We start from the raw sequence: 24,529 nt of genomic DNA on the forward strand, positions 1-24,529 counted from the left end.
AGGTTTTATATGGATATGGATATGGATATGGATATGGATATGGGAATGTTTCTCATATATAATATAACATTATAACATAATCATAATGCGATTATAAATATAGAAAATATAAAAATGTATTTAATATAAATAGATATATTACGTGTATATGTGAAATTAAAGCAAAGATACCAGCTGATATGATATTTTTCATGTAAATGAATGATGAATGTAATAAAAATAATTAATTTAATTTCATATGATATGGGGAACATACTAAGTCGGCAATGTCTGTTTATTTTATATGCGTATATATATTTTTCTTAATATATATGAATAATTTTGAAGTGATAGTATAGTATTTTGTATTAAAATACGAAAAGAAACTATTTTTAAAAGGTACTCTCAAGTAAAAATACCCGATTTGCGGAAAGCGTGGCAGAAAACCTATATAGGGAGTGGTAGTCTCGTGCATGGTATATTTCATATGAAAATTTTATAATGAAAAATTATTAATTTATTTCATATGATATGGGGAATATACTTAGCCGGCAATGTCTGTGTATTTTATATGAATATATATATATTTCTTAATATATATGAATAATTTTGAAGTGATAGTATTGTATTTTTTATTAAAATACGAAAAGAAACTATTGTTAAGAGGCACTCTCAAGTAAAAATACCCGATTTGCGGAAAGCGTGGCAGAAAACCTATATAGGGAGTGGTAGTCTCGTGCATGGTATATTTCATATGAAAATTTTATAATGAAAAATTATTAATTTATTTCATATGATATGGGGAATATACTTAGCCGGCAATGTCTGTGTATTTTATATGAATATATATATATTTCTTAATATATATGAATAATTTTGAAGTGATAGTATTGTATTTTTTATTAAAATACGAAAAGAAACTATTGTTAAGAGGCACTCTCAAGTAAAAATACCCGATTTGCGGAAAGCGTGGCAGAAAACCTATATAGGGAGTGGTAGTCTCGTGCATGGTATATTTCATATGAAAATTTTATAATGAAAAATTATTAATTTATTTCATATGATATGGGGAATATACTTAGCCGACAATGTCTGTGTATTTTATATGAATATATATATATTTCTTAATATATATGAATAATTTTGAAGTGATAGTATTGTATTTTTTATTAAAATACGAAAAGAAACTATTGTTAAGAGGCACTCTAAAGCAAAAATACCCGATTTGCGGAAAGCGTGGCAGAAAACCTATACATGATGGACAGTTGATGTCCATCGGTATTGTATACAATATTTGGTACAGTATTGTATATAATATTATTATATGTTGTCATTATACTCAAAGTAGTGTTTAATAGGAGATATTTGTTTTCAAATTGATCTTAATAAAGATAATATAGTGAAACTAACCAAGATATATACTATTTAGTATATATCATTTCTGTTTCGAATTATTATCGTGAATTTTTGGAAATGGTCTTATATGATTAAATATTGTATGAGTGCCATTTCAACAATGTACCAGCATATAATCAAAGCGATTTATATGCAAATTCAAATATTGCCAAAATATATAAATTCCATTCCACATGAACTCATGTGTTTGGTTTTATTTAATGTATATCACAAAAAACGCATACGAAATTGGATAAATTTTAAATTTGTTGTCAAAATACATAGTTTAAACACAATTAATATTGGTTTAAGCCTATATACGTGTGATAATATATTAAGTGCAAATAAAAAGATATTTTTGAACGAAAAAAAAATGTATATAATAAAATATATATATTTATATAGAGAAAAATGGCGAATGTGAATGCTATATAAAAATGGCCACAATCGTTTAACAAATTCTCATAAACTGTTGATAAAAAATATTTATTTATTTTTTTTTTTATTCAAAAGTATTATTGAGTTGTCAAATATTTACATATGTGAGCGTATGCGCACGAAACGAAAACATTATTCTGGTTGATCCTGCCAGTAGTTATATGCTTGTCTCAAAGATTAAGCCATGCATGTCTAAGTACACACGAATTAAAAGTGAAACCGCAAAAGGCTCATTATATCAGTTATGGTTCCTTAGATCGTTAACAGTTACTTGGATAACTGTGGTAATTCTAGAGCTAATACATGCAATTAAAACACGGACCTTATGGGACGTGTGCTTTTATTAGGCTAAAACCAAGCGATCGCAAGATCGTTACATTGGTTGAACTCTAGATAACATGCAGATCGTATGGTCTTGTACCGACGACAGATCTTTCAAATGTCTGCCCTATCAACTTTTGATGGTAGTATCTAGGACTACCATGGTTGCAACGGGTAACGGGGAATCAGGGTTCGATTCCGGAGAGGGAGCCTGAGAAACGGCTACCACATCTAAGGAAGGCAGCAGGCGCGTAAATTACCCACTCCCAGCTCGGGGAGGTAGTGACGAAAAATAACAATACAGGACTCATATCCGAGGCCCTGTAATTGGAATGAGTACACTTTAAATCCTTTAACAAGGACCAATTGGAGGGCAAGTCTGGTGCCAGCAGCCGCGGTAATTCCAGCTCCAATAGCGTATATTAAAGTTGTTGCGGTTAAAACGTTCGTAGTTGAACTTGTGCTTCATACGGGTAGTACAACTTACAATTGTGGTTAGTACTATACCTTTATGTATGTAAGCGTATTACCGGTGGAGTTCTTATATATAATTAAGTACTTGTATTTTTTTATATATTCCTCCTATTTAAAAACCTGCATTAGTGCTCTTCATCGAGTGTTATTGTGGGCCGGTACAATTACTTTGAACAAATTAGAGTGCTTAAAGCAGGCTTCAAATGCCTGAATATTCTGTGCATGGGATAATGAAATAAGACCTCTGTTCTGCTTTCATTGGTTTTCAGATCAAGAGGTAATGATTAATAGAAGCAGTTTGGGGGCATTAGTATTACGACGCGAGAGGTGAAATTCTTGGACCGTCGTAAGACTAACTTAAGCGAAAGCATTTGCCAAAGATGTTTTCATTAATCAAGAACGAAAGTTAGAGGTTCGAAGGCGATCAGATACCGCCCTAGTTCTAACCATAAACGATGCCAGCTAGCAATTGGGTGTAGCTACTTTTATGGCTCTCTCAGTCGCTTCCCGGGAAACCAAAGCTTTTGGGCTCCGGGGGAAGTATGGTTGCAAAGCTGAAACTTAAAGGAATTGACGGAAGGGCACCACCAGGAGTGGAGCCTGCGGCTTAATTTGACTCAACACGGGAAAACTTACCAGGTCCGAACATAAGTGTGTAAGACAGATTGATAGCTCTTTCTCGAATCTATGGGTGGTGGTGCATGGCCGTTCTTAGTTCGTGGAGTGATTTGTCTGGTTAATTCCGATAACGAACGAGACTCAAATATATTAAATAGATATCTTCAGGATTATGGTGTTGAAGCTTATATAGCCTTCATTCATGGTGGCAGTAAAATGTTTATTGTGTTTGAATGTGTTTATATAAGTGGAGCCGTACCTGTTGGTTTGTCCCATTATAAGGACACTAGCTTCTTAAATGGACAAATTGCGTCTAGCAATAATGAGATTGAGCAATAACAGGTCTGTGATGCCCTTAGATGTCCTGGGCTGCACGCGCGCTACAATGAAAGTATCAACGTGTATTTCCTAGACCGAGAGGTCCGGGTAAACCGCTGAACCACTTTCATGCTTGGGATTGTGAACTGAAACTGTTCACATGAACTTGGAATTCCCAGTAAGTGTGAGTCATTAACTCGCATTGATTACGTCCCTGCCCTTTGTACACACCGCCCGTCGCTACTACCGATTGAATTATTTAGTGAGGTCTCCGGACGTGATCACTGTGACGCCTTGCGTGTTACGGTTGTTTCGCAAAAGTTGACCGAACTTGATTATTTAGAGGAAGTAAAAGTCGTAACAAGGTTTCCGTAGGTGAACCTGCGGAAGGATCATTATTGTATGTTTCTACCGTTAACAAAAATATATATATATTGCCAATTTACCAAACAAAATATGTTTTTATAAAATCATAATTGTAAAAAAAAATATATTCAGTTGTATATATTATATGTTTATATTAATTAATTATATTGCCAATATACTCATTTAGTAGTAGCTATACATATAACATTGTGTTCTATGTGTGTAGCAATTAATATATAAATACATATTGATGATATTATTACAATAATATTGATTTATAAAATCTGTGTGCATATGTACCATAGTATGCACGCGTTGCGAATATGTATTGTCCATCATAGCTATGGGCATACATTGGTTAATGCAACAGCCTAAAAAGTACAATGTTGTACCTGATTTCAGGTTAATACTTTTATATAAATTGATAATTATCAAACAAGCCAAAATACATATTATATTATTTAACAATATGGTAATATATCGTTTATATAAAACTAAGACATTTCGCAACATTCTTTTAGGATAAAATTAAAATTTATTGAAGGAATTGATATATGCCAGTAAAATGGTGTATTTTTAATTTCTTTCAATAAAGACATATCTGACAAATAAATGAATAAACAAATTTTAATCACTCTAAGCGGTGGATCACTCGGCTCATGGGTCGATGAAGAACGCAGCAAACTGTGCGTCATCGTGTGAACTGCAGGACACATGAACATCGACATTTTGAACGCATATCGCAGTCCATGCTGTTTGGTACTTTAATTAATTTTATAGTGCTGCTTGGACTACATATGGTTGAGGGTTGTAAGACTATGCTAAATAAGTTGTTTAAAAATTTTACGAAATTTTTAAGCATATTGTATATTATTGGATATGTATATATATATATATTCATAATATTGATATTAAATGGAAACGCATTATCTCTCATTGTTGTATATATTTGTGTGAGAAGAACGAAGAAAAATATATATTTTTTTGTCCTTTTTGAATCAAATAATACTGAGGAATGTCTAGCATAAAAAAATAATTAAAGTTTTTTCATCTAGAATTGCCTCTTATTAATGTTTCGAAAGGAAATTTTGTTGTAAATATAAATATTTAATATTCTTCGTGATATTCGTTATAAAATACGAATATTATAATGATTTCATTATGAGAACGCTCTATATATAATAATATAGTGTAATTATCATTATAAATTTTAATATACGTATATACAACCTCAACTCATATGGGACTACCCCCTGAATTTAAGCATATTAATTAGGGGAGGAAAAGAAACTAACCAGGATTTTCTTAGTAGCGGCGAGCGAAAAGAAATCAGTTCAGCACTAAGTCACTTTGTCTATATGGCAAACGTGAGATGCAGTGTATGGAGCGTCAATATTCTAGTATGAGAAATTAACGATTTAAGTCCTTCTTAAATGAGGCCATTTACCCATAGAGGGTGCCAGGCCCGTATAACGTTAATGATTACTAGATGATGTTTCCAAAGAGTCGTGTTGCTTGATAGTGCAGCACTAAGTGGGTGGTAAACTCCATCTAAAACTAAATATAACCATGAGACCGATAGTAAACAAGTACCGTGAGGGAAAGTTGAAAAGAACTCTGAATAGAGAGTTAAACAGTACGTGAAACTGCTTAGAGGTTAAGCCCGATGAACCTGAATATCCGTTATGGAAAATTCATCATTAAAGTTGTAATATTTTAACAATATTATAATAATAGTGTGCATTTTTTCCATATAAGGACATTGTAATCTATTAGCATATAACAAATTTATCATAAAATATGACTTATAGTTTATTCAAATTATTATGCTTGCATTTTAACATAGAATAAATGTCATTAATTTGATAAAGTGTTGATAAATTAAAATTAATACAGTGCGTTAATTTTTCGAAATTATATAATGGCATAATTATCATTGATTTTTGTGTTTATTATATGCATTTGTATGATTAACAATGCGAAAGATTCAGGATACCTTCGGGACCCGTCTTGAAACACGGACCAAGGAGTCTAACATATGTGCAAGTTATTGGGAGATAAACCTAATAGCGTAATTAACTTGACTAATAATGGGATTAGTTTTTTAACTATTTATAGATAATTAACACAATCCCGGGGCGTTCTATATAGTTATGTATGATAATATTTATATTATTTATGCCTCTAACTGGAACGTACCTTGAGCATATATGCTGTGACCCGAAAGATGGTGAACTATACTTGATCAGGTTGAAGTCAGGGGAAACCCTGATGGAAGACCGAAACAGTTCTGACGTGCAAATCGATTGTCAGAATTGAGTATAGGGGCGAAAGACCAATCGAACCATCTAGTAGCTGGTTCCTTCCGAAGTTTCCCTCAGGATAGCTGGTGCATTTTAATGTTATATAAAATAATCTTATCTGGTAAAGCGAATGATTAGAGGCCTTAGGGTCGAAACGATCTTAACCTATTCTCAAACTTTAAATGGGTAAGAACCTTAACTTTCTTGATATGAAGTTTAAGGTTATGATATAATGTGCCCAGTGGGCCACTTTTGGTAAGCAGAACTGGCGCTGTGGGATGAACCAAACGTAATGTTACGGTGCCCAAATTAACAACTCATGCAGAAACCATGAAAGGCGTTGGTTGCTTAAAACAGCAGGACGGTGATCATGGAAGTCGAAATCCGCTAAGGAGTGTGTAACAACTCACCTGCCGAAGCAACTAGCCCTTAAAATGGATGGCGCTTAAGTTGTATACCTATACATTACCGCTAAAGTAGATGATTTATATTACTTGTGATATAAATTTTGAAACTTTAGTGAGTAGGAAGGTACAATGGTATGCGTAGAAGTGTTTGGCGTAAGCCTTCATGGAGCTGCCATTGGCACAGATCTTGGTGGTAGTAGCAAATAATCGAATGAGACCTTGGAGGACTGAAGTGGAGAAGGGTTTCGTGTGAACAGTGGTTGATCACGAGTTAGTCGGTCCTAAGTTCAAGGCGAAAGCCGAAAATTTTCAAGTAAAAAATCAGTGAGTAATATTGTCAAATCTTTTATGATTTTTAAATACTTGAATAATTTTGAACGAAAGGGAATACGGTTCCAATTCCGTAACCTGTTGAGTATCCGTTTGTTATTAAATATGGGCCTCGTGCTCATCCTGGCAACAGGAACGACCATAAAGAAGCCGTCGAGAGATATCGGAAGAGTTTTCTTTTCTGTTTTATAGCCGTACTACCATGGAAGTCTTTCGCAGAGAGATATGGTAGATGGGCTAGAAGAGCATGACATATACTGTTGTGTCGATATTTTCTCCTCGGACCTTGAAAATTTATGGTGGGGACACGCAAACTTCTCAACAGGCCGTACCAATATCCGCAGCTGGTCTCCAAGGTGAAGAGTCTCTAGTCGATAGAATAATGTAGGTAAGGGAAGTCGGCAAATTAGATCCGTAACTTCGGGATAAGGATTGGCTCTGAAGATTGAGATAGTCGGGCTTGATTGGGAAACAATAACATGGTTTATGTGCTCGTTCTGGGTAAATAGAGTTTCTATCATTTATGGTAGTTACTTGTTCCCCGGATAGTTTAGTTACGTAGCCAATTGTGGAACTTTCTTGCTAAAATTTTTAAGAATACTAATTGGGTTAAACCAGTTAGTTCTTATTAATTATAACGATTATCAATTAACAATCAATTCAGAACTGGCACGGACTTGGGGAATCCGACTGTCTAATTAAAACAAAGCATTGTGATGGCCCTAGCGGGTGTTGACACAATGTGATTTCTGCCCAGTGCTCTGAATGTCAAAGTGAAGAAATTCAAGTAAGCGCGGGTCAACGGCGGGAGTAACTATGACTCTCTTAAGGTAGCCAAATGCCTCGTCATCTAATTAGTGACGCGCATGAATGGATTAACGAGATTCCTACTGTCCCTATCTACTATCTAGCGAAACCACAGCCAAGGGAACGGGCTTGGAATAATTAGCGGGGAAAGAAGACCCTTTTGAGCTTGACTCTAATCTGGCAGTGTAAGGAGACATAAGAGGTGTAGCATAAGTGGGAGATATTAGATTTCGGTTTGGTATCGACAATGAAATACCACTACTCTTATTGTTTCCTTACTTACTTGATTAAATGGAACGTGTATCATTTCCTAGCCATTATACGGATATATTTATTATATCTTATGGTATTGGGTTTTGATGCAAGCTTCTTGATCAAAGTATCACGAGTTTGTTATATAATCGCAAACAAATTCTTTAATGAGAAAATGCATTTATGTATTTTCAATTTGAAAATTTGGTATAACTCCAATTACTCAGGTATGATCCAATTCAAGGACATTGCCAGGTAGGGAGTTTGACTGGGGCGGTACATCTCTCAAATAATAACGGAGGTGTCCCAAGGCCAGCTCAGTGCGGACAGAAACCACACATAGAGCAAAAGGGCAAATGCTGACTTGATCTCGGTGTTCAGTACACACAGGGACAGCAAAAGCTCGGCCTATCGATCCTTTTGGTTTAAAGAGTTTTTAACAAGAGGTGTCAGAAAAGTTACCATAGGGATAACTGGCTTGTGGCGGCCAAGCGTTCATAGCGACGTCGCTTTTTGATCCTTCGATGTCGGCTCTTCCTATCATTGTGAAGCAAAATTCACCAAGCGTTGGATTGTTCACCCATGCAAGGGAACGTGAGCTGGGTTTAGACCGTCGTGAGACAGGTTAGTTTTACCCTACTAATGACAAAACGTTGTTGCGACAGCATTCCTGCGTAGTACGAGAGGAACCGCAGGTACGGACCAATGGCACAATACTTGTTCGAGCGAACAGTGGTATGACGCTACGTCCGTTGGATTATGCCTGAACGCCTCTAAGGTCGTATCCGTGCTGGACTGCAATGATAAATAAGGGGCAATTTGCATTGTATGGCTTCTAAACCATTAAAAGTTTATAATTTATTTTATAAACGACAATGGATGTGATGCCAATGTAATTTGTAACATAGTAAATTGGGAGGATCATCGATCACCTGATGCCGCGCTAGTTGCATATAAAAACATTATTTAATACAATGACAAAGCCTAGAATCAATTGTAAACGACTTTTGTAACAGGCAAGGTGTTGTAAGTGGTTGAGCAGCTGCCATACTGCGATCCACTGAAGCTTATCCTTTGCTTGATGATTCGATATATATAAATTTATTCTTTATATATGAAAATTATTTTTATATATTTATATGAATATATACCTATAAATGGTAATATATATTTATATATAGATATATATTAAAAAGAATATATTTTATATAAATATGGATAAATTATTTATCCTATATAAATTACGTTGGCTTGAATATGAATATAATGTTATATTATAAGTTTGTTATACTTAATTACATATGAAATGATACTTATAAAAATTTTATTATGTGAACACACGAAACATAGTGTATATGCATATGTGCAAATGTGAATGTATATATGAAATAATATGAATGCAAAAAGCATGGAGTGATCGTATATGGAACTTGGAAGTATTTCTAATATTGGAATTTAATGATATGTGATATGAATGCAAGAATTAAATAGTTTGGTATATAAAATGTGATAATATTATTGGGTATGTGAAATGTTTCCCATATCCTAAAAATTATAACATGAGCATGATTTGATTATGAATACAGAAAATATAAAGATATATTTTATATACATATGTACAAATATATGTATATTTGGAGTGGTCGTTTGTGGAACTTGGAAGTATTTCTAATATTGGAATTTAATGATATGTGATATGAATGCAAGAATTAAATAGTTTGGTATATAAAATGTGATAATATTATTGGGTATGTGAAATGTTTCCCATATCCTAAAAATTATAACATGAGCATGATTTGATTATGAATACAGAAAATATAAAGATATATTTTATATACATATGTACAAATATATGTATATTTGGAGTGGTCGTTTGTGGAACTTGGCAGTATTTCTAATATTGGAATTCAATGATATGTGATATAAATGCAAGAATTAAATAGTTTTGTATATAAAATGACAATATTATGGATATGGGGAAACATTCACCATATCCTTAAAATTATAACATGAGCATGATTTGATTTTGAATAGAGAAAATATAATGATATATTTTATATACATATTTACAAAAATATATGTATATTTTTGACATTGTGTTATAATGAATAAAAATAACAAATAACGCCGAGGTGTGCTATAAAATATCAATATTAGGTTTTATATGGATATGGATATGGATATGGATATGGATATGGGAATGTTTCTCATATATAATATAACATTATAACATAATCATAATGCGATTATAAATATAGAAAATATAAAAATGTATTTAATATAAATAGATATATTACGTGTATATGTGAAATTAAAGCAAAGATACCAGCTGATATGATATTTTTCATGTAAATGAATGATGAATGTAATAAAAATAATTAATTTAATTTCATATGATATGGGGAACATACTAAGTCGGCAATGTCTGTTTATTTTATATGCGTATATATATTTTTCTTAATATATATGAATAATTTTGAAGTGATAGTATAGTATTTTGTATTAAAATACGAAAAGAAACTATTTTTAAAAGGTACTCTCAAGTAAAAATACCCGATTTGCGGAAAGCGTGGCAGAAAACCTATATAGGGAGTGGTAGTCTCGTGCATGGTATATTTCATATGAAAATTTTATAATGAAAAATTATTAATTTATTTCATATGATATGGGGAATATACTTAGCCGGCAATGTCTGTGTATTTTATATGAATATATATATATTTCTTAATATATATGAATAATTTTGAAGTGATAGTATTGTATTTTTTATTAAAATACGAAAAGAAACTATTGTTAAGAGGCACTCTCAAGTAAAAATACCCGATTTGCGGAAAGCGTGGCAGAAAACCTATATAGGGAGTGGTAGTCTCGTGCATGGTATATTTCATATGAAAATTTTATAATGAAAAATTATTAATTTATTTCATATGATATGGGGAATATACTTAGCCGGCAATGTCTGTGTATTTTATATGAATATATATATATTTCTTAATATATATGAATAATTTTGAAGTGATAGTATTGTATTTTTTATTAAAATACGAAAAGAAACTATTGTTAAGAGGCACTCTCAAGTAAAAATACCCGATTTGCGGAAAGCGTGGCAGAAAACCTATATAGGGAGTGGTAGTCTCGTGCATGGTATATTTCATATGAAAATTTTATAATGAAAAATTATTAATTTATTTCATATGATATGGGGAATATACTTAGCCGACAATGTCTGTGTATTTTATATGAATATATATATATTTCTTAATATATATGAATAATTTTGAAGTGATAGTATTGTATTTTTTATTAAAATACGAAAAGAAACTATTGTTAAGAGGCACTCTAAAGCAAAAATACCCGATTTGCGGAAAGCGTGGCAGAAAACCTATACATGATGGACAGTTGATGTCCATCGGTATTGTATACAATATTTGGTACAGTATTGTATATAATATTATTATATGTTGTCATTATACTCAAAGTAGTGTTTAATAGGAGATATTTGTTTTCAAATTGATCTTAATAAAGATAATATAGTGAAACTAACCAAGATATATACTATTTAGTATATATCATTTCTGTTTCGAATTATTATCGTGAATTTTTGGAAATGGTCTTATATGATTAAATATTGTATGAGTGCCATTTCAACAATGTACCAGCATATAATCAAAGCGATTTATATGCAAATTCAAATATTGCCAAAATATATAAATTCCATTCCACATGAACTCATGTGTTTGGTTTTATTTAATGTATATCACAAAAAACGCATACGAAATTGGATAAATTTTAAATTTGTTGTCAAAATACATAGTTTAAACACAATTAATATTGGTTTAAGCCTATATACGTGTGATAATATATTAAGTGCAAATAAAAAGATATTTTTGAACGAAAAAAAAATGTATATAATAAAATATATATATTTATATAGAGAAAAATGGCGAATGTGAATGCTATATAAAAATGGCCACAATCGTTTAACAAATTCTCATAAACTGTTGATAAAAAATATTTATTTATTTTTTTTTTTATTCAAAAGTATTATTGAGTTGTCAAATATTTACATATGTGAGCGTATGCGCACGAAACGAAAACATTATTCTGGTTGATCCTGCCAGTAGTTATATGCTTGTCTCAAAGATTAAGCCATGCATGTCTAAGTACACACGAATTAAAAGTGAAACCGCAAAAGGCTCATTATATCAGTTATGGTTCCTTAGATCGTTAACAGTTACTTGGATAACTGTGGTAATTCTAGAGCTAATACATGCAATTAAAACACGGACCTTATGGGACGTGTGCTTTTATTAGGCTAAAACCAAGCGATCGCAAGATCGTTACATTGGTTGAACTCTAGATAACATGCAGATCGTATGGTCTTGTACCGACGACAGATCTTTCAAATGTCTGCCCTATCAACTTTTGATGGTAGTATCTAGGACTACCATGGTTGCAACGGGTAACGGGGAATCAGGGTTCGATTCCGGAGAGGGAGCCTGAGAAACGGCTACCACATCTAAGGAAGGCAGCAGGCGCGTAAATTACCCACTCCCAGCTCGGGGAGGTAGTGACGAAAAATAACAATACAGGACTCATATCCGAGGCCCTGTAATTGGAATGAGTACACTTTAAATCCTTTAACAAGGACCAATTGGAGGGCAAGTCTGGTGCCAGCAGCCGCGGTAATTCCAGCTCCAATAGCGTATATTAAAGTTGTTGCGGTTAAAACGTTCGTAGTTGAACTTGTGCTTCATACGGGTAGTACAACTTACAATTGTGGTTAGTACTATACCTTTATGTATGTAAGCGTATTACCGGTGGAGTTCTTATATATAATTAAGTACTTGTATTTTTTTATATATTCCTCCTATTTAAAAACCTGCATTAGTGCTCTTCATCGAGTGTTATTGTGGGCCGGTACAATTACTTTGAACAAATTAGAGTGCTTAAAGCAGGCTTCAAATGCCTGAATATTCTGTGCATGGGATAATGAAATAAGACCTCTGTTCTGCTTTCATTGGTTTTCAGATCAAGAGGTAATGATTAATAGAAGCAGTTTGGGGGCATTAGTATTACGACGCGAGAGGTGAAATTCTTGGACCGTCGTAAGACTAACTTAAGCGAAAGCATTTGCCAAAGATGTTTTCATTAATCAAGAACGAAAGTTAGAGGTTCGAAGGCGATCAGATACCGCCCTAGTTCTAACCATAAACGATGCCAGCTAGCAATTGGGTGTAGCTACTTTTATGGCTCTCTCAGTCGCTTCCCGGGAAACCAAAGCTTTTGGGCTCCGGGGGAAGTATGGTTGCAAAGCTGAAACTTAAAGGAATTGACGGAAGGGCACCACCAGGAGTGGAGCCTGCGGCTTAATTTGACTCAACACGGGAAAACTTACCAGGTCCGAACATAAGTGTGTAAGACAGATTGATAGCTCTTTCTCGAATCTATGGGTGGTGGTGCATGGCCGTTCTTAGTTCGTGGAGTGATTTGTCTGGTTAATTCCGATAACGAACGAGACTCAAATATATTAAATAGATATCTTCAGGATTATGGTGTTGAAGCTTATATAGCCTTCATTCATGGTGGCAGTAAAATGTTTATTGTGTTTGAATGTGTTTATATAAGTGGAGCCGTACCTGTTGGTTTGTCCCATTATAAGGACACTAGCTTCTTAAATGGACAAATTGCGTCTAGCAATAATGAGATTGAGCAATAACAGGTCTGTGATGCCCTTAGATGTCCTGGGCTGCACGCGCGCTACAATGAAAGTATCAACGTGTATTTCCTAGACCGAGAGGTCCGGGTAAACCGCTGAACCACTTTCATGCTTGGGATTGTGAACTGAAACTGTTCACATGAACTTGGAATTCCCAGTAAGTGTGAGTCATTAACTCGCATTGATTACGTCCCTGCCCTTTGTACACACCGCCCGTCGCTACTACCGATTGAATTATTTAGTGAGGTCTCCGGACGTGATCACTGTGACGCCTTGCGTGTTACGGTTGTTTCGCAAAAGTTGACCGAACTTGATTATTTAGAGGAAGTAAAAGTCGTAACAAGGTTTCCGTAGGTGAACCTGCGGAAGGATCATTATTGTATGTTTCTACCGTTAACAAAAATATATATATATTGCCAATTTACCAAACAAAATATGTTTTTATAAAATCATAATTGTAAAAAAAAATATATTCAGTTGTATATATTATATGTTTATATTAATTAATTATATTGCCAATATACTCATTTAGTAGTAGCTATACATATAACATTGTGTTCTATGTGTGTAGCAATTAATATATAAATACATATTGATGATATTATTACAATAATATTGATTTATAAAATCTGTGTGCATATGTACCATAGTATGCACGCGTTGCGAATATGTATTGTCCATCATAGCTATGGGCATACATTGGTTAATGCAACAGCCTAAAAAGTACAATGTTGTACCTGATTTCAGGTTAATACTTTTATATAAATTGATAATTATCAAACAAGCCAAAATACATATTATATTATTTAACAATATGGTAATATATCGTTTATATAAAACTAAGACATTTCGCAACATTCTTTTAGGATAAAATTAAAATTTATTGAAGGAATTGATATATGCCAGTAAAATGGTGTATTTTTAATTTCTTTCAATAAAGACATATCTGACAAATAAATGAATAAACAAATTTTAATCACTCTAAGCGGTGGATCACTCGGCTCATGGGTCGATGAAGAACGCAGCAAACTGTGCGTCATCGTGTGAACTGCAGGACACATGAACATCGACATTTTGAACGCATATCGCAGTCCATGCTGTTTGGTACTTTAATTAATTTTATAGTGCTGCTTGGACTACATATGGTTGAGGGTTGTAAGACTATGCTAAATAAGTTGTTTAAAAATTTTACGAAATTTTTAAGCATATTGTATATTATTGGATATGTATATATATATATATTCATAATATTGATATTAAATGGAAACGCATTATCTCTCATTGTTGTATATATTTGTGTGAGAAGAACGAAGAAAAATATATATTTTTTTGTCCTTTTTGAATCAAATAATACTGAGGAATGTCTAGCATAAAAAAATAATTAAAGTTTTTTCATCTAGAATTGCCTCTTATTAATGTTTCGAAAGGAAATTTTGTTGTAAATATAAATATTTAATATTCTTCGTGATATTCGTTATAAAATACGAATATTATAATGATTTCATTATGAGAACGCTCTATATATATAATAATATAGTGTAATTATCATTATAAATTTTAATATACGTATATACAACCTCAACTCATATGGGACTACCCCCTGAATTTAAGCATATTAATTAGGGGAGGAAAAGAAACTAACCAGGATTTTCTTAGTAGCGGCGAGCGAAAAGAAATCAGTTCAGCACTAAGTCACTTTGTCTATATGGCAAACGTGAGATGCAGTGTATGGAGCGTCAATATTCTAGTATGAGAAATTAACGATTTAAGTCCTTCTTAAATGAGGCCATTTACCCATAGAGGGTGCCAGGCCCGTATAACGTTAATGATTACTAGATGATGTTTCCAAAGAGTCGTGTTGCTTGATAGTGCAGCACTAAGTGGGTGGTAAACTCCATCTAAAACTAAATATAACCATGAGACCGATAGTAAACAAGTACCGTGAGGGAAAGTTGAAAAGAACTCTGAATAGAGAGTTAAACAGTACGTGAAACTGCTTAGAGGTTAAGCCCGATGAACCTGAATATCCGTTATGGAAAATTCATCATTAAAGTTGTAATATTTTAACAATATTATAATAATAGTGTGCATTTTTTCCATATAAGGACATTGTAATCTATTAGCATATAACAAATTTATCATAAAATATGACTTATAGTTTATTCAAATTATTATGCTTGCATTTTAACATAGAATAAATGTCATTAATTTGATAAAGTGTTGATAAATTAAAATTAATACAGTGCGTTAATTTTTCGAAATTATATAATGGCATAATTATCATTGATTTTTGTGTTTATTATATGCATTTGTATGATTAACAATGCGAAAGATTCAGGATACCTTCGGGACCCGTCTTGAAACACGGACCAAGGAGTCTAACATATGTGCAAGTTATTGGGAGATAAACCTAATAGCGTAATTAACTTGACTAATAATGGGATTAGTTTTTTAACTATTTATAGATAATTAACACAATCCCGGGGCGTTCTATATAGTTATGTATGATAATATTTATATTATTTATGCCTCTAACTGGAACGTACCTTGAGCATATATGCTGTGACCCGAAAGATGGTGAACTATACTTGATCAGGTTGAAGTCAGGGGAAACCCTGATGGAAGACCGAAACAGTTCTGACGTGCAAATCGATTGTCAGAATTGAGTATAGGGGCGAAAGACCAATCGAACCATCTAGTAGCTGGTTCCTTCCGAAGTTTCCCTCAGGATAGCTGGTGCATTTTAATGTTATATAAAATAATCTTATCTGGTAAAGCGAATGATTAGAGGCCTTAGGGTCGAAACGATCTTAACCTATTCTCAAACTTTAAATGGGTAAGAACCTTAACTTTCTTGATATGAAGTTTAAGGTTATGATATAATGTGCCCAGTGGGCCACTTTTGGTAAGCAGAACTGGCGCTGTGGGATGAACCAAACGTAATGTTACGGTGCCCAAATTAACAACTCATGCAGAAACCATGAAAGGCGTTGGTTGCTTAAAACAGCAGGACGGTGATCATGGAAGTCGAAATCCGCTAAGGAGTGTGTAACAACTCACCTGCCGAAGCAACTAGCCCTTAAAATGGATGGCGCTTAAGTTGTATACCTATACATTACCGCTAAAGTAGATGATTTATATTACTTGTGATATAAATTTTGAAACTTTAGTGAGTAGGAAGGTACAATGGTATGCGTAGAAGTGTTTGGCGTAAGCCTTCATGGAGCTGCCATTGGCACAGATCTTGGTGGTAGTAGCAAATAATCGAATGAGACCTTGGAGGACTGAAGTGGAGAAGGGTTTCGTGTGAACAGTGGTTGATCACGAGTTAGTCGGTCCTAAGTTCAAGGCGAAAGCCGAAAATTTTCAAGTAAAAAATCAGTGAGTAATATTGTCAAATCTTTTATGATTTTTAAATACTTGAATAATTTTGAACGAAAGGGAATACGGTTCCAATTCCGTAACCTGTTGAGTATCCGTTTGTTATTAAATATGGGCCTCGTGCTCATCCTGGCAACAGGAACGACCATAAAGAAGCCGTCGAGAGATATCGGAAGAGTTTTCTTTTCTGTTTTATAGCCGTACTACCATGGAAGTCTTTCGCAGAGAGATATGGTAGATGGGCTAGAAGAGCATGACATATACTGTTGTGTCGATATTTTCTCCTCGGACCTTGAAAATTTATGGTGGGGACACGCAAACTTCTCAACAGGCCGTACCAATATCCGCAGCTGGTCTCCAAGGTGAAGAGTCTCTAGTCGATAGAATAATGTAGGTAAGGGAAGTCGGCAAATTAGATCCGTAACTTCGGGATAAGGATTGGCTCTGAAGATTGAGATAGTCGGGCTTGATTGGGAAACAATAACATGGTTTATGTGCTCGTTCTGGGTAAATAGAGTTTCTATCATTTATGGTAGTTACTTGTTCCCCGGATAGTTTAGTTACGTAGCCAATTGTGGAACTTTCTTGCTAAAATTTTTAAGAATACTAATTGGGTTAAACCAGTTAGTTCTTATTAATTATAACGATTATCAATTAACAATCAATTCAGAACTGGCACGGACTTGGGGAATCCGACTGTCTAATTAAAACAAAGCATTGTGATGGCCCTAGCGGGTGTTGACACAATGTGATTTCTGCCCAGTGCTCTGAATGTCAAAGTGAAGAAATTCAAGTAAGCGCGGGTCAACGGCGGGAGTAACTATGACTCTCTTAAGGTAGCCAAATGCCTCGTCATCTAATTAGTGACGCGCATGAATGGATTAACGAGATTCCTACTGTCCCTATCTACTATCTAGCGAAACCACAGCCAAGGGAACGGGCTTGGAATAATTAGCGGGGAAAGAAGACCCTTTTGAGCTTGACTCTAATCTGGCAGTGTAAGGAGACATAAGAGGTGTAGCATAAGTGGGAGATATTAGATTTCGGTTTGGTATCGACAATGAAATACCACTACTCTTATTGTTTCCTTACTTACTTGATTAAATGGAACGTGTATCATTTCCTAGCCATTATACGGATATATTTATTATATCTTATGGTATTGGGTTTTGATGCAAGCTTCTTGATCAAAGTATCACGAGTTTGTTATATAATCGCAAACAAATTCTTTAATGAGAAAATGCATTTATGTATTTTCAATTTGAAAATTTGGTATAACTCCAATTACTCAGGTATGATCCAATTCAAGGACATTGCCAGGTAGGGAGTTTGACTGGGGCGGTACATCTCTCAAATAATAACGGAGGTGTCCCAAGGCCAGCTCAGTGCGGACAGAAACCACACATAGAGCAAAAGGGCAAATGCTGACTTGATCTCGGTGTTCAGTACACACAGGGACAGCAAAAGCTCGGCCTATCGATCCTTTTGGTTTAAAGAGTTTTTAACAAGAGGTGTCAGAAAAGTTACCATAGGGATAACTGGCTTGTGGCGGCCAAGCGTTCATAGCGACGTCGCTTTTTGATCCTTCGATGTCGGCTCTTCCTATCATTGTGAAGCAAAATTCACCAAGCGTTGGATTGTTCACCCATGCAAGGGAACGTGAGCTGGGTTTAGACCGTCGTGAGACAGGTTAGTTTTACCCTACTAATGACAAAACGTTGTTGCGACAGCATTCCTGCGTAGTACGAGAGGAACCGCAGGTACGGACCAATGGCACAATACTTGTTCGAGCGAACAGTGGTATGACGCTACGTCCGTTGGATTATGCCTGAACGCCTCTAAGGTCGTATCCGTGCTGGACTGCAATGATAAATAAGGGGCAATTTGCATTGTATGGCTTCTAAACCATTAAAAGTTTATAATTTATTTTATAAACGACAATGGATGTGATGCCAATGTAATTTGTAACATAGTAAATTGGGAGGATCATCGATCACCTGATGCCGCGCTAGTTGCATATAAAAACATTATTTAATACAATGACAAAGCCTAGAATCAATTGTAAACGACTTTTGTAACAGGCAAGGTGTTGTAAGTGGTTGAGCAGCTGCCATACTGCGATCCACTGAAGCTTATCCTTTGCTTGATGATTCGATATATATAAATTTATTCTTTATATATGAAAATTATTTTTATATATTTATATGAATATATACCTATAAATGGTAATATATATTTATATATAGATATATATTAAAAAGAATATATTTTATATAAATATGGATAAATTATTTATCCTATATAAATTACGTTGGCTTGAATATGAATATAATGTTATATTATAAGTTTGTTATACTTAATTACATATGAAATGATACTTATAAAAATTTTATTATGTGAACACACGAAACATAGTGTATATGCATATGTGCAAATGTGAATGTATATATGAAATAATATGAATGCAAAAAGCATGGAGTGATCGTATATGGAACTTGGAAGTATTTCTAATATTGGAATTTAATGATATGTGATATGAATGCAAGAATTAAATAGTTTGGTATATAAAATGTGATAATATTATTGGGTATGTGAAATGTTTCCCATATCCTAAAAATTATAACATGAGCATGATTTGATTATGAATACAGAAAATATAAAGATATATTTTATATACATATGTACAAATATATGTATATTTGGAGTGGTCGTTTGTGGAACTTGGAAGTATTTCTAATATTGGAATTTAATGATATGTGATATGAATGCAAGAATTAAATAGTTTGGTATATAAAATGTGATAATATTATTGGGTATGTGAAATGTTTCCCATATCCTAAAAATTATAACATGAGCATGATTTGATTATGAATACAGAAAATATAAAGATATATTTTATATACATATGTACAAATATATGTATATTTGGAGTGGTCGTTTGTGGAACTTGGCAGTATTTCTAATATTGGAATTCAATGATATGTGATATAAATGCAAGAATTAAATAGTTTTGTATATAAAATGACAATATTATGGATATGGGGAAACATTCACCATATCCTTAAAATTATAACATGAGCATGATTTGATTTTGAATAGAGAAAATATAATGATATATTTTATATACATATTTACAAAAATATATGTATATTTTTGACATTGTGTTATAATGAATAAAAATAACAAATAACGCCGAGGTGTGCTATAAAATATCAATATTAGGTTTTATATGGATATGGATATGGATATGGATATGGATATGGGAATGTTTCTCATATATAATATAACATTATAACATAATCATAATGCGATTATAAATATAGAAAATATAAAAATGTATTTAATATAAATAGATATATTACGTGTATATGTGAAATTAAAGCAAAGATACCAGCTGATATGATATTTTTCATGTAAATGAATGATGAATGTAATAAAAATAATTAATTTAATTTCATATGATATGGGGAACATACTAAGTCGGCAATGTCTGTTTATTTTATATGCGTATATATATTTTTCTTAATATATATGAATAATTTTGAAGTGATAGTATAGTATTTTGTATTAAAATACGAAAAGAAACTATTTTTAAAAGGTACTCTCAAGTAAAAATACCCGATTTGCGGAAAGCGTGGCAGAAAACCTATATAGGGAGTGGTAGTCTCGTGCATGGTATATTTCATATGAAAATTTTATAATGAAAAATTATTAATTTATTTCATATGATATGGGGAATATACTTAGCCGGCAATGTCTGTGTATTTTATATGAATATATATATATTTCTTAATATATATGAATAATTTTGAAGTGATAGTATTGTATTTTTTATTAAAATACGAAAAGAAACTATTGTTAAGAGGCACTCTCAAGTAAAAATACCCGATTTGCGGAAAGCGTGGCAGAAAACCTATATAGGGAGTGGTAGTCTCGTGCATGGTATATTTCATATGAAAATTTTATAATGAAAAATTATTAATTTATTTCATATGATATGGGGAATATACTTAGCCGGCAATGTCTGTGTATTTTATATGAATATATATATATTTCTTAATATATATGAATAATTTTGAAGTGATAGTATTGTATTTTTTATTAAAATACGAAAAGAAACTATTGTTAAGAGGCACTCTCAAGTAAAAATACCCGATTTGCGGAAAGCGTGGCAGAAAACCTATATAGGGAGTGGTAGTCTCGTGCATGGTATATTTCATATGAAAATTTTATAATGAAAAATTATTAATTTATTTCATATGATATGGGGAATATACTTAGCCGACAATGTCTGTGTATTTTATATGAATATATATATATTTCTTAATATATATGAATAATTTTGAAGTGATAGTATTGTATTTTTTATTAAAATACGAAAAGAAACTATTGTTAAGAGGCACTCTAAAGCAAAAATACCCGATTTGCGGAAAGCGTGGCAGAAAACCTATACATGATGGACAGTTGATGTCCATCGGTATTGTATACAATATTTGGTACAGTATTGTATATAATATTATTATATGTTGTCATTATACTCAAAGTAGTGTTTAATAGGAGATATTTGTTTTCAAATTGATCTTAATAAAGATAATATAGTGAAACTAACCAAGATATATACTATTTAGTATATATCATTTCTGTTTCGAATTATTATCGTGAATTTTTGGAAATGGTCTTATATGATTAAATATTGTATGAGTGCCATTTCAACAATGTACCAGCATATAATCAAAGCGATTTATATGCAAATTCAAATATTGCCAAAATATATAAATTCCATTCCACATGAACTCATGTGTTTGGTTTTATTTAATGTATATCACAAAAAACGCATACGAAATTGGATAAATTTTAAATTTGTTGTCAAAATACATAGTTTAAACACAATTAATATTGGTTTAAGCCTATATACGTGTGATAATATATTAAGTGCAAATAAAAAGATATTTTTGAACGAAAAAAAAATGTATATAATAAAATATATATATTTATATAGAGAAAAATGGCGAATGTGAATGCTATATAAAAATGGCCACAATCGTTTAACAAATTCTCATAAACTGTTGATAAAAAATATTTATTTATTTTTTTTTTTATTCAAAAGTATTATTGAGTTGTCAAATATTTACATATGTGAGCGTATGCGCACGAAACGAAAACATTATTCTGGTTGATCCTGCCAGTAGTTATATGCTTGTCTCAAAGATTAAGCCATGCATGTCTAAGTACACACGAATTAAAAGTGAAACCGCAAAAGGCTCATTATATCAGTTATGGTTCCTTAGATCGTTAACAGTTACTTGGATAACTGTGGTAATTCTAGAGCTAATACATGCAATTAAAACACGGACCTTATGGGACGTGTGCTTTTATTAGGCTAAAACCAAGCGATCGCAAGATCGTTACATTGGTTGAACTCTAGATAACATGCAGATCGTATGGTCTTGTACCGACGACAGATCTTTCAAATGTCTGCCCTATCAACTTTTGATGGTAGTATCTAGGACTACCATGGTTGCAACGGGTAACGGGGAATCAGGGTTCGATTCCGGAGAGGGAGCCTGAGAAACGGCTACCACATCTAAGGAAGGCAGCAGGCGCGTAAATTACCCACTCCCAGCTCGGGGAGGTAGTGACGAAAAATAACAATACAGGACTCATATCCGAGGCCCTGTAATTGGAATGAGTACACTTTAAATCCTTTAACAAGGACCAATTGGAGGGCAAGTCTGGTGCCAGCAGCCGCGGTAATTCCAGCTCCAATAGCGTATATTAAAGTTGTTGCGGTTAAAACGTTCGTAGTTGAACTTGTGCTTCATACGGGTAGTACAACTTACAATTGTGGTTAGTACTATACCTTTATGTATGTAAGCGTATTACCGGTGGAGTTCTTATATATAATTAAGTACTTGTATTTTTTTATATATTCCTCCTATTTAAAAACCTGCATTAGTGCTCTTCATCGAGTGTTATTGTGGGCCGGTACAATTACTTTGAACAAATTAGAGTGCTTAAAGCAGGCTTCAAATGCCTGAATATTCTGTGCATGGGATAATGAAATAAGACCTCTGTTCTGCTTTCATTGGTTTTCAGATCAAGAGGTAATGATTAATAGAAGCAGTTTGGGGGCATTAGTATTACGACGCGAGAGGTGAAATTCTTGGACCGTCGTAAGACTAACTTAAGCGAAAGCATTTGCCAAAGATGTTTTCATTAATCAAGAACGAAAGTTAGAGGTTCGAAGGCGATCAGATACCGCCCTAGTTCTAACCATAAACGATGCCAGCTAGCAATTGGGTGTAGCTACTTTTATGGCTCTCTCAGTCGCTTCCCGGGAAACCAAAGCTTTTGGGCTCCGGGGGAAGTATGGTTGCAAAGCTGAAACTTAAAGGAATTGACGGAAGGGCACCACCAGGAGTGGAGCCTGCGGCTTAATTTGACTCAACACGGGAAAACTTACCAGGTCCGAACATAAGTGTGTAAGACAGATTGATAGCTCTTTCTCGAATCTATGGGTGGTGGTGCATGGCCGTTCTTAGTTCGTGGAGTGATTTGTCTGGTTAATTCCGATAACGAACGAGACTCAAATATATTAAATAGATATCTTCAGGATTATGGTGTTGAAGCTTATATAGCCTTCATTCATGGTGGCAGTAAAATGTTTATTGTGTTTGAATGTGTTTATATAAGTGGAGCCGTACCTGTTGGTTTGTCCCATTATAAGGACACTAGCTTCTTAAATGGACAAATTGCGTCTAGCAATAATGAGATTGAGCAATAACAGGTCTGTGATGCCCTTAGATGTCCTGGGCTGCACGCGCGCTACAATGAAAGTATCAACGTGTATTTCCTAGACCGAGAGGTCCGGGTAAACCGCTGAACCACTTTCATGCTTGGGATTGTGAACTGAAACTGTTCACATGAACTTGGAATTCCCAGTAAGTGTGAGTCATTAACTCGCATTGATTACGTCCCTGCCCTTTGTACACACCGCCCGTCGCTACTACCGATTGAATTATTTAGTGAGGTCTCCGGACGTGATCACTGTGACGCCTTGCGTGTTACGGTTGTTTCGCAAAAGTTGACCGAACTTGATTATTTAGAGGAAGTAAAAGTCGTAACAAGGTTTCCGTAGGTGAACCTGCGGAAGGATCATTATTGTATGTTTCTACCGTTAACAAAAATATATATATATTGCCAATTTACCAAACAAAATATGTTTTTATAAAATCATAATTGTAAAAAAAATATATTCAGTTGTATATATTATATGTTTATATTAATTAATTATATTGCCAATATACTCATTTAGTAGTAGCTATACATATAACATTGTGTTCTATGTGTGTAGCAATTAATATATAAATACATATTGATGATATTATTACAATAATATTGATTTATAAAATCTGTGTGCA

The 24,529-nt window shown here is 33.5% G+C and overlaps 7 non-coding genes across 7 annotated transcripts; all 7 read left to right on the plus strand.

The window, feature by feature from the left end:
- The first annotated feature begins 1,946 nt into the window (after positions 1-1,946).
- LOC117185453 (small subunit ribosomal RNA) lies at positions 1,947-3,941 on the plus strand. Its single transcript, XR_004470965.1, has one exon. It is a non-coding gene; the product is annotated as a small subunit ribosomal RNA (ribosomal RNA).
- A 600-nt stretch (positions 3,942-4,541) lies between these two features.
- On the plus strand, positions 4,542-4,720 carry LOC117185442 (5.8S ribosomal RNA). The gene has a single exon (XR_004470955.1). It is a non-coding gene; the product is annotated as a 5.8S ribosomal RNA (ribosomal RNA).
- A 415-nt stretch (positions 4,721-5,135) lies between these two features.
- On the plus strand, positions 5,136-9,098 carry LOC117185463 (large subunit ribosomal RNA). The gene has a single exon (XR_004470975.1). It is a non-coding gene; the product is annotated as a large subunit ribosomal RNA (ribosomal RNA).
- A 3,011-nt stretch (positions 9,099-12,109) lies between these two features.
- Positions 12,110-14,104, plus strand: LOC117185454 (small subunit ribosomal RNA). Its single transcript, XR_004470966.1, has one exon. It is a non-coding gene; the product is annotated as a small subunit ribosomal RNA (ribosomal RNA).
- Positions 14,105-14,704: 600 nt separating this feature from the next.
- LOC117185443 (5.8S ribosomal RNA) lies at positions 14,705-14,883 on the plus strand. The gene has a single exon (XR_004470956.1). It is a non-coding gene; the product is annotated as a 5.8S ribosomal RNA (ribosomal RNA).
- A 417-nt stretch (positions 14,884-15,300) lies between these two features.
- On the plus strand, positions 15,301-19,263 carry LOC117185464 (large subunit ribosomal RNA). The gene has a single exon (XR_004470976.1). It is a non-coding gene; the product is annotated as a large subunit ribosomal RNA (ribosomal RNA).
- A 3,011-nt stretch (positions 19,264-22,274) lies between these two features.
- Positions 22,275-24,269, plus strand: LOC117185455 (small subunit ribosomal RNA). The gene has a single exon (XR_004470967.1). It is a non-coding gene; the product is annotated as a small subunit ribosomal RNA (ribosomal RNA).
- The last annotated feature ends 260 nt before the right edge of the window (positions 24,270-24,529 follow it).

The sequence above is a fragment of the Drosophila pseudoobscura genome, unplaced genomic scaffold (assembly GCF_009870125.1).
Source record: "Drosophila pseudoobscura strain MV-25-SWS-2005 unplaced genomic scaffold, UCI_Dpse_MV25 Unplacedtig00000089, whole genome shotgun sequence".
Classification (NCBI taxonomy): domain Eukaryota; kingdom Metazoa; phylum Arthropoda; class Insecta; order Diptera; family Drosophilidae; genus Drosophila; species Drosophila pseudoobscura.